Source organism: Cynocephalus volans, chromosome X (genome assembly GCF_027409185.1).
Source record: "Cynocephalus volans isolate mCynVol1 chromosome X, mCynVol1.pri, whole genome shotgun sequence".
Classification (NCBI taxonomy): domain Eukaryota; kingdom Metazoa; phylum Chordata; class Mammalia; order Dermoptera; family Cynocephalidae; genus Cynocephalus; species Cynocephalus volans.
The window spans coordinates 122,859,748-122,873,154 of NC_084478.1; positions in this window are offsets into that span (position 1 = coordinate 122,859,748).

Genomic DNA, 13,407 nt, shown 5'->3' on the forward strand with positions numbered 1-13,407 from the left:
GTTCTCACTCACTATTCTAACAAGAAATAAGAAGTTAGATTTGAGAGGAATGAGTTCTTTAGCTTCTTAGTTTTTACTCTGGTTATTCTAGTTATCTCTAGTTAGCTAGTTATCTAATCAACATTAGTTACATCTAATTATCAATAGTTATTCAAGCAAGAAATGAGAATTTAGAGTTGAGACGAAAATTTCATTCTGAGCCTCTTGGCTTACTCCAGTTATTCTAATTATCTAGTTAGTTAGTAACTAGTTAACTTGATCCTCTATATTTCTAATTTTCTATAGTTGCCACTCATGATTCTAACATCCAGTTTGAGAGGCTTTTTTTTTTTTTTTTACTTCTTTGCTTCCTCTAGTTATCTCTAGTTACCTGTAGTTAACAATTGCCTAGTTACATCCACTTATCAATATTTGTTCACCAAGTCCGTTTCCTTTTCTTAGGGAAACAGCTGGACTATATTTCCCAGTCTCCTTTTGTTTAAGTTGGGCCTTGTGACTGGTTCTCCCCTATGGAATGTGAGCAAAAGTGATATGTCTCTTCTGGGCCGAGGCAGGTAAGAGTAGATATGTTTTCTCCATGCTCTCTCTCTTTCCCCTCCATGATGATCTTAGAGACCATGAATTGAAGATGGTGGCATTCATTATAAGATTGGAGTCTAGGTTCCTGAATGACTGGTTGGAGTAAGAGGCCCATCTGCTGCCTACTAAGCACATTGGACTTTGAAATGAATTAATAAAAAAAACCTTTATTGACTTCAGCCACTGAAATGTTGAGGTTTGTTGAATCATTTAGCCTATCCTGACAAATACGCCTTATCATAGTACTTACCATAATGGTATCTTACATTGCATTATTTCTTTTCCCCTCCATTAGACTGTGAATTCTTTGAGGGCAGGTCCAGTGTATTCGTATTCCTCACTGCAGTCCTAGTGTTTAGTGCAGTGTTCAGCACACAGTAATCACAATAATGAGTATTACTGAATGAATACTATAAATGAATGTATGTCCACTGACAGGATCCCCCTCATTGTCTCACCAGTAAGGTCCACTCTTCATTGAAGAGGAGTCCATAAGTCTTCACTAATGGAGATTTACTCTTTGCCTCTCCCTCATTGTAATTGTAAGTAGAGAGAAGAGCTTCATAATGATTTTGATCTGAGCAATAAGGTTTGAAGATCAGCTAGTGGCTCACAAACTATAGGTTGGGGGACCCTTACTCTACATAGCTGAGGCATATTTTAATTTGCTTTTAAGCAGCCAACAGAATTTTTCTAAAAAGCTGAATTTCTCTTAAGGAGTCCATAGATGTCAGTATAACATAGAACAAATACACTGAAAACGGGTTGCATGGGATATGAAGTGTGCATAGCAGAGATATTTTGAAATTCATATATATGGAGTCTATGAAATGGAAGTTTGATTAGTCATTCTGGATAAAAATCCAACCAGCCAAATACTTAGCCAAACTAGTATTTGGCAATGTGCAGCCAAAAAGAAATCTGGTTGAGAGAATTTTTCATTTTAAAGGAATGAGCGATCATATGTACAAATGCATCCAGCGTTTCAAAAGTGAGTGTTTATAATCATCACGCAAATTTAGCTAAAATCTCATTGGTCTCTAGCACATGTTTTGAAATTCGACAGGCATTTTGTAAGCTGGTAGGAAGGAGAAACTTGCAGTATTAGGTGGAAACATTTTTCGTTGAGTCTTAGAAAAGGTGACTGAAGAAATTTTTGAGAAGCTTCTAGAACATTCAGGCTATGCCACTTCCTGAATAGGCTTGTCTAATTCAAAGGAAACTGAATAAAAAATAAAAAAAAAAGAAAAACCCCCAAAACAAAAACAAAAACCCCAGGGGTTATCTCGGGGTCTATTTGATGCCAAATAACCATTTTGCTTTTGTTTTTCATTTTACAACTATCCTTTTGGCTTTGTTCGATGCAACCTGAGTATATGCAGTATTACAGAGTGCTACAGGGCACTGATAGACTTTGCTCTAATTCAATACACTGGTTTTACTACTATACACATATTCCTATATTTTCTTTTAAGGAAAGTGCAGAGTGACAGGCAGCTATTGTACCACTAAAAAACAATTAGTTTGCAATTTTCAAAATGAAAGCTTTTAGTTATAATGGCATATGTGGCATATTCCTTAACCCACTTACATAGAAGACATTTTCAATTACCTCTTAGAGTCAAATAGGGACAATTAGGTCCATATTCATACATTAATAAGTGTTGCATTATTTAAACCTGTTTTTCTTCTTAAACTATGAAAATGAGAATTGAGCAGTGGCAAAGGAAACATATAAAAGTAGTAATTACCTTCTTTAAAGTGCAGCTTTTTACATAAACACATTTCAGCTCACAGGTTCAGTAGCTATTTTTCAACAATAAAATTTGGTGAGTAAACCTTACTTTTCCCCATAGAAATTGCCTTTAAAATACAGAATATCAAGTTACTTTAAAAATATCTCTAAGGAAAGCAAAGTTTTGCTACAAATGCTGCAGATTTCCCATTTCTTATGTTTGAAAGACTGCCTTCATGGAATATGCTATCATCTCCATTTCATTCTTTTTTTTCCTTTAAAAATAATTCAGCAGGAAGGAGATCAGCAAGTATCCCTGTGTTCTTGCTAACTGGTATTTGCTGTTAGACTCCAGAGAGATTGGGGAACATGACTATTTTAGATCTTGAAAATTAATTCCAATAGAAATCACAGAATATCTTAGTTCTGAGATATGTCTCTCTCAGTAGATATTCAACAACAGGTTATTATTCAACATTTGTTAGATGGGCTGGCAGATGGTTAATAAAAATCAAACTGTAAGAAAATTACTTCTTGACTTGCTTGAGGGGCAGATTTTAATTTACCAAATTTATCAGGAAATGACCAATCATGAAATCCAAGTGAATTCACACTTTAATCCAGGTGCTTAGGTCACACTGCACGTTGATTATGTGGCAGTTAATGCTGAGCATTAGTTCATTATTGAACATTACCTATCACATCTGTATCATGCCAGTTTCACTGAGCAACCTGCATGTCTGCTGCTTCTGCACGTTTTACATACTGAGAACACTAGTTGAAATAAAGATGAGCATGCTACACACTGCTGTGATATTTTCCTCTCAATTAGGATTCATACAAGATGGATTTGCAAATTCTTCAGATACCTCCATTCCTCATTTATCTAACACAAAGGGCAACTAATTTTTATGCGTACCAACTCGCGGTGCAACCTTGGGTAAGTTATTTAATGTTTCTGTGTCTGAATTTCTTCATTTGTCAAATGCCTATATTAATGAACACCTGTCTCACAGGGTTGGTGTGAATATCAAATGACATAATGGTTGTAAAAGGGCTTTGTAAACTGTAAAGTGCTATACAAATACAACATATTAATAATAACAATAATAATCTGTTAAAAAATGCATGTGGCTTTTGTTTCTGCTGCTGCCTTTTTTCCTTAGAAGCTAGATGTTTGCCCTCTTGCCCTTTAAAACAATCAGAAATTCTGAATCAATCTATCTTCCTAGTCTGTGTTTATGAGGTTGTTCCAAAGCGAATTGCTGTTTAGCAGATCGCACAAGCTGCAACCTCCGGCTCAAACCAGAAATAAGCTGGAAGGTATGCTCTGCTCTGCGGCATTTGAAGTCTGGTAAAAGTTCTCTGTATGCAAGGCAGGATAACATGGTCAGAGGAGAAATACACATAGAGATTCTGCTTAATAGTGCCATCTAAACAGTAAAACTAAACAAAGAAACAATCACATTTTGACGCTAATAAGTAGTGCAAGTGAATGAAAAAGGGCTACTTTTCATCTATGCTTCTGCCCATGAAATAATGCTGGATATTTATGAATCCCGTGGTGAAACCCAGCGGTAGTATAGAAATCCTTTTAATTGATGGGAGAGTGAACAACAAGCATATAAGGCTCTGTAAGCCTAAAATCTTAACGTGCAATATGTTGTTAGGTCTGCTGTGATTTCACAAGTGCCCAGTGACCCTGCTGTCGTCAGAAATGTGTCTCTCCATCAGTTGACTGCAATGTGAATGTTCACTTTTAGTTGGAGTTTCATTCCCGGAACTTAAGAATTTTACTCTTCTCATTATTTTTCTTACAGCATATCACAAGTACTTGTGCATTATTTAAAATTATAGCAAGACAGACCTGTTATTATTTACAACAGAAAGTTTAAAAAAAAAAAAAGAGAATTCAGATGATTTCTTTGGTGGCTTGCCAGTGCCAGGAGCTGAACCTTTGACCTCAGAGTTACCAGGCTATTCTCTGACCAACTGACCTAACCAGCCCCCTGAGGTGATTTCTTAGCCTGAGAGAAGTGACTCTCTAGGTTGTCAATGGGGTTTCAATTCCTTTTGTGAGAGCAAGTTTTGAAAATGAAAAAGCACATGCGGAAAGAGTGCCTGAGGTTGGTAAGTGCCCTAGAGAAGGGGTAAAAGTTGGAGTAGAGAGGCCTCACCTGCTACACCATTTTTCCCATGTAGACACACTCAAAAGAGACATTTTATGATTGCAGTGACCTTGGAAAGACAGGATTGCAGCACAGACACACACCTGTTACAGTGGCAGTCTTTAGAAGTTTGCTTCTATCAGGCATCTGGCCAGCTTAAAAGAATTTTAATCAGAGGGCCGTCCCGTGGCTCACTCGGGAGAGTGTGGTGCTGATAACACCAAGGACATGGGTTCGGATTCTATAGATGGATGGCCGGTTGGCTCACTGGGTGAGCGTGGTGCTGACAACACCAAGCCAAGGGTTGAGATCCCCTTACCAGTCATCTTTAAAAAAGAAAGAATTTTAATCAGGAAGAGGTTTATGAGGTAGCATTGCTTGGACTCTCTCCTTTCTGAAGCCCTTTTGATACCAAGCAAAAGGTTGTTCAGTCAATCAGTTGCTTATCAGGTCTATCTTAATTATACCTTGGAAATCATTATGCAAGTTAAATTAGTGTTAAGCTGTTACTATACTGTCTTAGAAAGTGTGCACTCTGACTGTCTGTTCATTTCTGAAAGGAGATTTTCTCCATCTTGAGAGTCACAGCTGGAGGAGAACTAAAACCTAGCACCAGCCAGGAAACCTCCTGCTGGGTGCAGTTTCCTAGCTTTCAGCATAATTATGCAAATCCATCTTTGACATTAGAGAAAGGCCAATGACAATGTCAAGCAAATGTTATCCAATTTTCACTTAGCCCCATTTTAGGTATTCACAGAGCGGATGTTCAAGCACTAAAATATGTGAGTCATTTAAATGTCTCAGGGAGTTGCAGTTTGGTTCCTGCTACTGGAGTGGTTCAGTTAAAAGGAGAAAATCATCTGTACAGAGGCCTCTCCACTTCTTTTTTCTTCTTTTCTTTTTTCTTTCTTTCTTTCTTTTCTTTTCTTTTTTTTAGGCCTCTCCACTTCTATCTCCTCAACGAGAGATGGTGCTTCAGTTGATGTGCGGTTTCTGTAACATTCACACATGGTTTCCATGACGCTGACTACTGTGAACTTCGCTCTTCTGGAATTAGGCTGTGTCAGAATGTAAAACAGAAGCACCTGCAGACAGCCTTTTATTCTGTTTTCTTTGTTTTTATATAGCTGTACTCAACATAGCCACAATGATCGAGGAAGCCATAAACATTATATGGCTTTTCAAATAGAATAAAATGGGTACAGAAATCTATCTTGTTGGTTACAAAGAAATAGAGTCATGGACATTATGAGCTAAAATCCACCATAGTATGACCTAGAATGGCCTCTATAATTATGCCTATGGGTTACCTGAAGCCTGTTGCAAATGACTCATCCAAAGTCTCTAAGTAAATCAGTGGCACAGCAAGGAGGAGAACCCAGATTTTCTGACGACTGATCCACTGTTTACTCTGCTACATTACATTATTCCCAGGAGATGTTTGAGCCTGGGGGCAGTCTTCCACAGAGGCAATATGGGCATCTCTTTACGCCATGAAATTTGAGGGGTTTTCAAAACCTCTTGGTGAGGACCAGAAAAGCCTTTCCCCTACCAAAGCAGGAAGCTTGGATGTTTGTCCAACAACAATGGTGACCGTGAAGAGCAAATGATCCAGGTAATGATATTTTTCATAAAGCTGACTATTGAAGAAGACTCCCACATTCCAGAAAAGATCAGTTGGCTTTGAGAGATTGTGATGATTTCATTTGACATAGGTTTCTCCGGTTGGGCAAGCTGGACTCCATGATAGCTGTGGCAGCCTTGGGATTCAGGAAGTCTGGAAAATATGAACAGTCCATTAAGAAATGTATTATGGGTTTTCATGCCTTATCATAGAGTAACTAGGGAGATTACCATTATAGATTACTGGGGCTTTAACGGGTACAGACTAGAGGACGTACCAAGAGGATGGAAGAAAAAATGAGACCAACATGGAAGAGAGGATAACCGAACACAAGAGAGATGTAAGGGCCAGCCTGTGGCTCACTTGGGAGAGAGAGCGTGGTGCTGACAACACCAAATCAAGGGTTAAGATCCCCTTACTGGTCATCTTTGAAAAAAAAAAAACAAGAGAGAGAGAGAGATGTAAGGGCAGGAATTTAAAGAAAGGAGGAAGGGATTCTATCTTAGTTTCTTTACATAACGGGCTGCAGATCAGTTGAGCTCTTATTGCTGAGGTAGAGATAGCAAAGCCAGATCAGCAGATCCTGTGAATATTATAGACAGGATACAGGGTGCCAAAGACTGGATGCAGTGTAAAAGTAGAGTTGCTGATGGACCAAGCTCTGATAATCAATTCAAGAAACTGTATCTCCAAGTCTAAGCAAGAGCAAACAAAAGTTAGAGTTGGAAGGAAAAATCTGACATAAGAACCAATAAAGTGGAGCCAGGACATTTGTCTCCTAATTGATTTGTAGTGTTCTGTGTTGGTGTTTGTTATGTACTGAATTTTGTGTCTTCCCAAAATTCACATGTTGAGATCCTAACCCTCAAGGTGACGGTATTAGGAGGTGGGGTTTTTAGGAGGTAATTAGGTCATGAGACCAGAGCCCTCATGATGGGATTAGTGCTCGTATAAGAAGAGACATGAGAGCTTGCTCCCTTTTTCTTTCTTTCTCTACCTTGTGAGGATACAAGAAGATAGCCATCCATAAACCAGAAAGAGGGCTTTTACCAGAACCTGACCATGCTGGCACCTTGATCTTGGACTTCTAGCCTCCAGAACTGTGAAAAATAAATCGTTGTTGAACCCACCCAGTCTATGACGTTCCATTATAGCAGCCCAAACCGACTAAGATAATGGTGGAACAAGCCCTGGGCACTATATGTATTTGCAAACAATTGTATTCCCAGGACCTACCACAGTGCCTGGCACATAGTAGGGGGTTTGATAAATGTTTGTTGAATGAATGAATGACTGAAGTATTATATTAGTCTGTTTTCTGTTGCTGGTAACAGAATACCTGAAACTGGGTAGTGTATAAAGAAGAGAGGTTTATTTCTTATAGTTTTGGATGCTGGGAATTCCAAAGTCCAGAGGGCACATCTGGTGAGGGCCTTCTTGGTGGAGAGTCCTGGCAGAGTTCTGTGGTGACCAGGGTATCACATGGTGAGAATGACAAGAGTGTTTTCAAGTGTTCTCCTTATAAAGTCACCAGTCCTCATCCATGATAACCCATTACTCCATGAACGGATTAATCCACTCATGAGGGCATAGTCTGCACAATCCAATCACTTCTTAAGGGCCCCACCTTTCAACATTGCCTGTATTAGTCCGTTTTGTGTTGCTATAACAGAATTACCTGAGACTGGGTAATTTATAAAGAAGAGAGGTTTATTAGGCTTATGATTCTGGGACAGCTGCATCTGGCATGGGCCTCAGACTACTTCTACTCATGGCGGAAAGTGGCAGGCAGCCAGCGGGAGATCACATGGTGAGAGAAAGCAAGAGAGAGAGAGAAGGTGCCAGGGTCTTTTTAAGCAACAAGCTCTTGTGGGAACTAATAGAGCGAGAACTCACTCATTAATCCCCCCTCCCCCAAGGAGAGCATTAATCCATTCATGAGGGATCCGCCCCCAGGAGTCAATCAGTTTCCAGCACTGCTACATTGAAGATCAAATTTCCACATGAGTTTTGGAGGGGACAACACATCCAAACTCCATCATTGCTATAGTGTGATTTCCCACTCTCTTAACCCTGTTACAATGGGGACCAAGCTTCAGTGAGTTTTGGGGGTACATTCAATCCAGAGAAAGTATGTTCCCTCTTAAAGACCTATTATTTTTTGTTGGATGATTGGCCATAGGGACAAACAAACAAACAAAAATTCCAGATATGTAGAATGGGAAGAAAATGGCAGAAGGGTGTAGGAGTGGGGCTTGAGGTCATAACCTGGGGGACCTTGATGGATGTCTAAATAATAGCCTTAGTATAGTTTATTATTTTTTTGAAGGCAGGCTTTGTGTTTCATTTTGTATAAAATGAGATGACTTCTTTTTGTGGGCATTCTTTGAAGTTTGGAGTGTCAATGTAAATATGATTTATCATCGTTGTGCACCTTAGTTGAGTCAAGATATGTTTGTTCTCCCCAATCTGTTCCCTTGTGGCTTTTGTTGGTACAGAATAGGTGTGGGACATACACAGACTGGGTACATCTCAATGTTATTTCTTCTCTTCCCCATATGAAAAGGACTAATGTCTTTACATTTCTTGTTAGGCTCATATGTCACTACCTGTATTGACATAATAGGGAGTCTTTAATGCCCTTGTGATCAAAGAGTACAAGCAGAGTCACTGAATTACTACGTCAAAGTATTTATTGGCCATGAAAATTCAAAAGCACACATGGAGTGTTCATAAAAAAGTCCCCCACCCGCTCAATTATTTGTTTCTCTCTGTTTTCATGGCAAATTGCAGATTGACCTCAAATTTAGGCTCATATGAACTACTTAACAAATGTGTAGCAAACAAATGAATGAATGGATGAACTCAGAGGTAATTATCTTGTACGATAAAGGAGATACTTAGATGTCTCACCAGTACCCATTAAGGAAAGAAAACAAGTATCATAACTCTCCTTCCCCCAGTCAACTTCTTATAACCCCAGCTGGTGGGTCATGATGTCCTTGGCATTCAGCAGAATGGACGGTTTGAAAATGAATTATTACAGGCCATTAATTTTTGAAAAATCCAAATTCCTGCTGCTTGGATTGCTGGTCCTTAACAGTTTATCCTAGTGTGCTTGGTTTGAAGCCTTCCTCTCTCACTTGCTATTAACTTTGTGCAATTTACTTAATTTTTAGTGTCTCGGTGTCCTGTTCTATAAAATGGTGATAATAATAGTGTCCATTCTGTAAGGTTATTATGAGGTATATATGATACTAAATGTAAATTGTTTTATGATAGTGCTTGGCACATAGAAAGTGCTCAATAAATGTTTTCCATTATTATTTTTTCATTATTATTATATTTAAGCATTTTTATTAGCAGATAGAAGTCTGGAGAAAGAGCTGCTGATTTGTTAGGAAAGGTGGAGGGTCTGCTTTTGGCAGATTGAGTTTAATGTGCAGGTAAATGTGATGCTACCCAGCCATTTGTTTTAAATGTGTAAGTCTCCTAGAATAGTAATTTAGTTGTAGAGAAAGAGATTGAGAAGGAAGTTGCAGAGGTGAGAGCTGATACTGAAAGAGGAACAAGAGCACCTTGGGAGAGAGTGTAGAAAGAAAAAAGGACCTCAGGCCTGAACCTTGGAAAAACCCCATATTTACAGAGTCAGAGAAGAAGCTAGCAAAGCCAGTAGAGGATGGGTGACGAGAAGTAGAGCTAGAATACTTCCACAAAATGAAGGGGAAAAGATATCCTTCAGAAGGGGAAGTGAATCAACGGTGTCAAATTCTTCTGCAGAGGAATCGAAGATGATTGGGTTGAGAAGTCTATTCATTTTTGTCAGATTGCTTTTTAATGGCAAAGATTGAGTTTTATCAATATTTACATTCATATTCCCAGTACAATGCCTGGCTCATGATATATCTGTTAAATGAATGAATAGAAAGGACATTGGAAAGAAGAATTTCCCTGGGCTTCTTATGACAGAAATCAGATTGCAAAAGGTAAAGAGTAAATGGATGATGAGAAGATGGGAGATGCTGGCTGGGAAAATGGCAATAACAGAGGTGGGAGAATTAAAGTGGTAGGTGAAGGAAGTCACAGGGTAAATCACAGGGCTTTTAAAAAAATGTGAGGGTGAGGGGGGGACTGGGCATGTTTTTATGTAGAGAGAAAAGAGACCGAAGGTGCCCCAAGAGAAGGGATGAGTGATGGAACAAGGATGGCTAGAGAAATAGGCTGTGAAGAAAAGAGTACACGTGGAGCACCTCTCCCTCTGGATGAATGGCAATGCAAAGATATGATGACTTAGGACAGGAAGGGGTGGCAAAGGTGAAGAGCAGAGATAGCAAGGAAGGGACATGAGAGAGCTAACTTCAGGTGGTCTGAATCTTGGTGTCTGCAGACAATGAGGGGATTGCCATGGGTGAGGCCATTTGAAAAAAGAAGAAGGAAAGACTGGGAACTACTCCACAGAGTGCTCTTTCTCAGCTATGGGGTGGAGGTGGCAGCCAAGTGACACTCCTTGGGTTCTGAAATTATTTCCTAAGAATATTTTCTATAACATTCATAAGTTTATTTAAGTCGTAGGAAGTGCAGATAAGTCTCGTAAGAACCAAGCAGCACTTGTTAAAAAATGGTGTAAAATCACATCGAGTTCTAAGAATGTACATTATCAGTAGTCACTTTGGTAGAGTTTAATTAATTTTATTTCATTATACGTCCTCAACTCCAAGGCAATACAATTTTAAATCCAGGAGAAGAGATGGGTTAGTGTTTTCATGACAGTAATTCAAATGTGAAAATTACTGTTTTATAGACACACACCTTGTAAATGTCAGTACCACATTCATAGCCCTGTGGATTCCAGGTTTTGAATTTAATTAGCCTTTGTTAAACAGTTCACATTTGTAAGGTTTTTGGGGGGGTCTTGTTTTTGTGTTTTAATTTGTTTTCCTTCATCATTATTTTTTTCAGAAGAGAAGGACTCACTATGTATTTACATGGGAGCAACTGGACTGAGTCTGAGCCAAAAATTTCAAATTGATTTAGTCAATTTTCCTTAGAGTTTTGGGACTCTTGTAATAGGAAGAGGCTAAGGTGATTACAGCAATAGAACCCTATTATAGTTAAGAACTGCACAATGATGTAGTAAACATTTCCTCTAGCACACAAGTAAATTATACTAAGCTTTGAAAATATACACACTCATCCCACCCCAACTAACACAATCTTGTAACCAGCAAGGGTGTGTATGCGTGTGAGGTGGGGAGTACCCCAGTATGAGGATATTTCTGTTATAAGAGTTTCCAGGTTGTTCTACTTCAGCAGCTGTAGTAGCCACATAAGAAATATAGTATTACTTTTTTTCTTTTTGGCATTGAAGGCTCCTCAGGAAGTATAATAGAAAGTTCAATGACTTGAACATCTAGATTTCATCCTCAGGATCCCTTTCCTTTTGCTTCAGTGGAGCAATTCTTGTGAGTCTTGCCATTTTAGTTCAGATCAAAATGAATGCTTGGTCCTTCCTTTAATTCTGGGATAGCCTATAGCTTTTGTCTTGGTCCACTTATACAAAAGCTGATTTTTTCATGCAGTTCCTCTTGATTTTTTTCCTTATGTTCTTCTCTTGGGCAATAAAAGAATTCTTTAAGAACCTCAATGTATAGTTTAAAATCTGAACTTTGATTGCAGAGAGTTTCAAGCTTATTTTTTCACAGATTTGAAATTACTTTCTAACATCTTTGTCCTTTGTGTTCGGTACTTTTAGGATGGACACTATTATTATAACTCTTTGAGTATGAATACTTGAGGGTCACATGCTACTACATTCTATGCCTTAATGTAAAGATACAGTTTTAACTTTCAGGCCTTTCAGGCACATAGGTGTAAAGACTGTATTCTGATAATTATCTCCTGCCCTCAGTGAATGTTAGAACTGATCAAGTTTCCTTTTTCACTTTGGTCATTGGATAGCTTCAAATGAAGCTACTTTCAGTAACTTCATACAACCATAGGTATACATTTCTAGTCACTAATCTTCCATCTGGTTTAATTATTTCTCATTTGCCCTATTTCTTTAAACTATTTGTTTTTTCTTCTTTTATACGCACTTATAGCCTCAAGTCCTTTACTTCCTGTAACCTCTCAGTTTTCTGGAGGACACTTTAGAACATTTATCACCTCCTATGACCAGCATTTCTTAGAATATGACTGTTTTCCTGGTCACTTCCTGATAGGTTTCTGCAGCACCATCTTACCGCTACACATGCAAACAACTCTGTGGAAGAGCCACACCGCATATACCTAGGGAACCTTTCCAGCCACATCAACTTGGTTATTATTTTACTCCTTGCTGACACTGGGTAATTTATAAGGAAAAGAGGTTTATTTGGCTTATGATTCTGGGACAGCTGCATCTGGTACGAGCCTCAGGCTGCTTCTACTCATGGCGGAAAGTGGCAGGCAGCTGGTGGGTACAAGCAGATCACATGGCAAGAGGAAGCAAGAGAAAGAGAAAGAGAAGATGCCAGGGTCCTATAACCAACCAGCTCTTGTGGGAACTAATAGAGCAAGAATTCACTCATTAGTCCCCCTCCCCCAGGGAGAGCATTAATCCATTCATGAGGGATCTGCCCCCGTGACTCAAACAGTTTCCAACACTGCCACACTGGGGATCAAATTTCCACATGAGTTTTGGAGGGGACAACACATCCAAACTCCATCACTCCTGAAGGGTCAATAATTCTGGAGAGTGGTCCTTCGAAACAGAGTTGTGGGAAGTGTCTCAACAAGTTAGGGCCACACCATCTTATACTAATGGCCACTGCTTCCTACTGCTGCTAGTGCTGCAGTATTCAAGGCATCTTCAACTCTCTGAACATGCTATACAACTTCTGTCTTTTATTACCTCGAAGCATAAATGCTTACTTAAACTAAGGTAATGTGAGCTTATGTGACACTGTTGGGACATTTTAAAAATTCAAATGGACTTTGAATGGCAAACTCTCTAAGAAGGGTCCTTCTTCTTCAAGAAGCTGCACTCTATGATCTTTGAGTCAGCAAGCACAGTGTTAATAGAATCCTCCAGAGCCAGAACGGGAGTTGGTATGTCTGAAGTGACCTATAGACTTTGGGAGACAGGCACCACTTGTGTTTTATAGACTCAGTTCATCAGAACATTTTGGCTACATATTTTGAGCGGATTAATATAGGTAACTACCGTTTTGATTTGAAAGACATTTAGCAATAGTGTTTCACCATCTGGAACCTTTTTTTGGGTTATTAAAAATGTCAAATAGAAACAGTCAAGAGTTTCA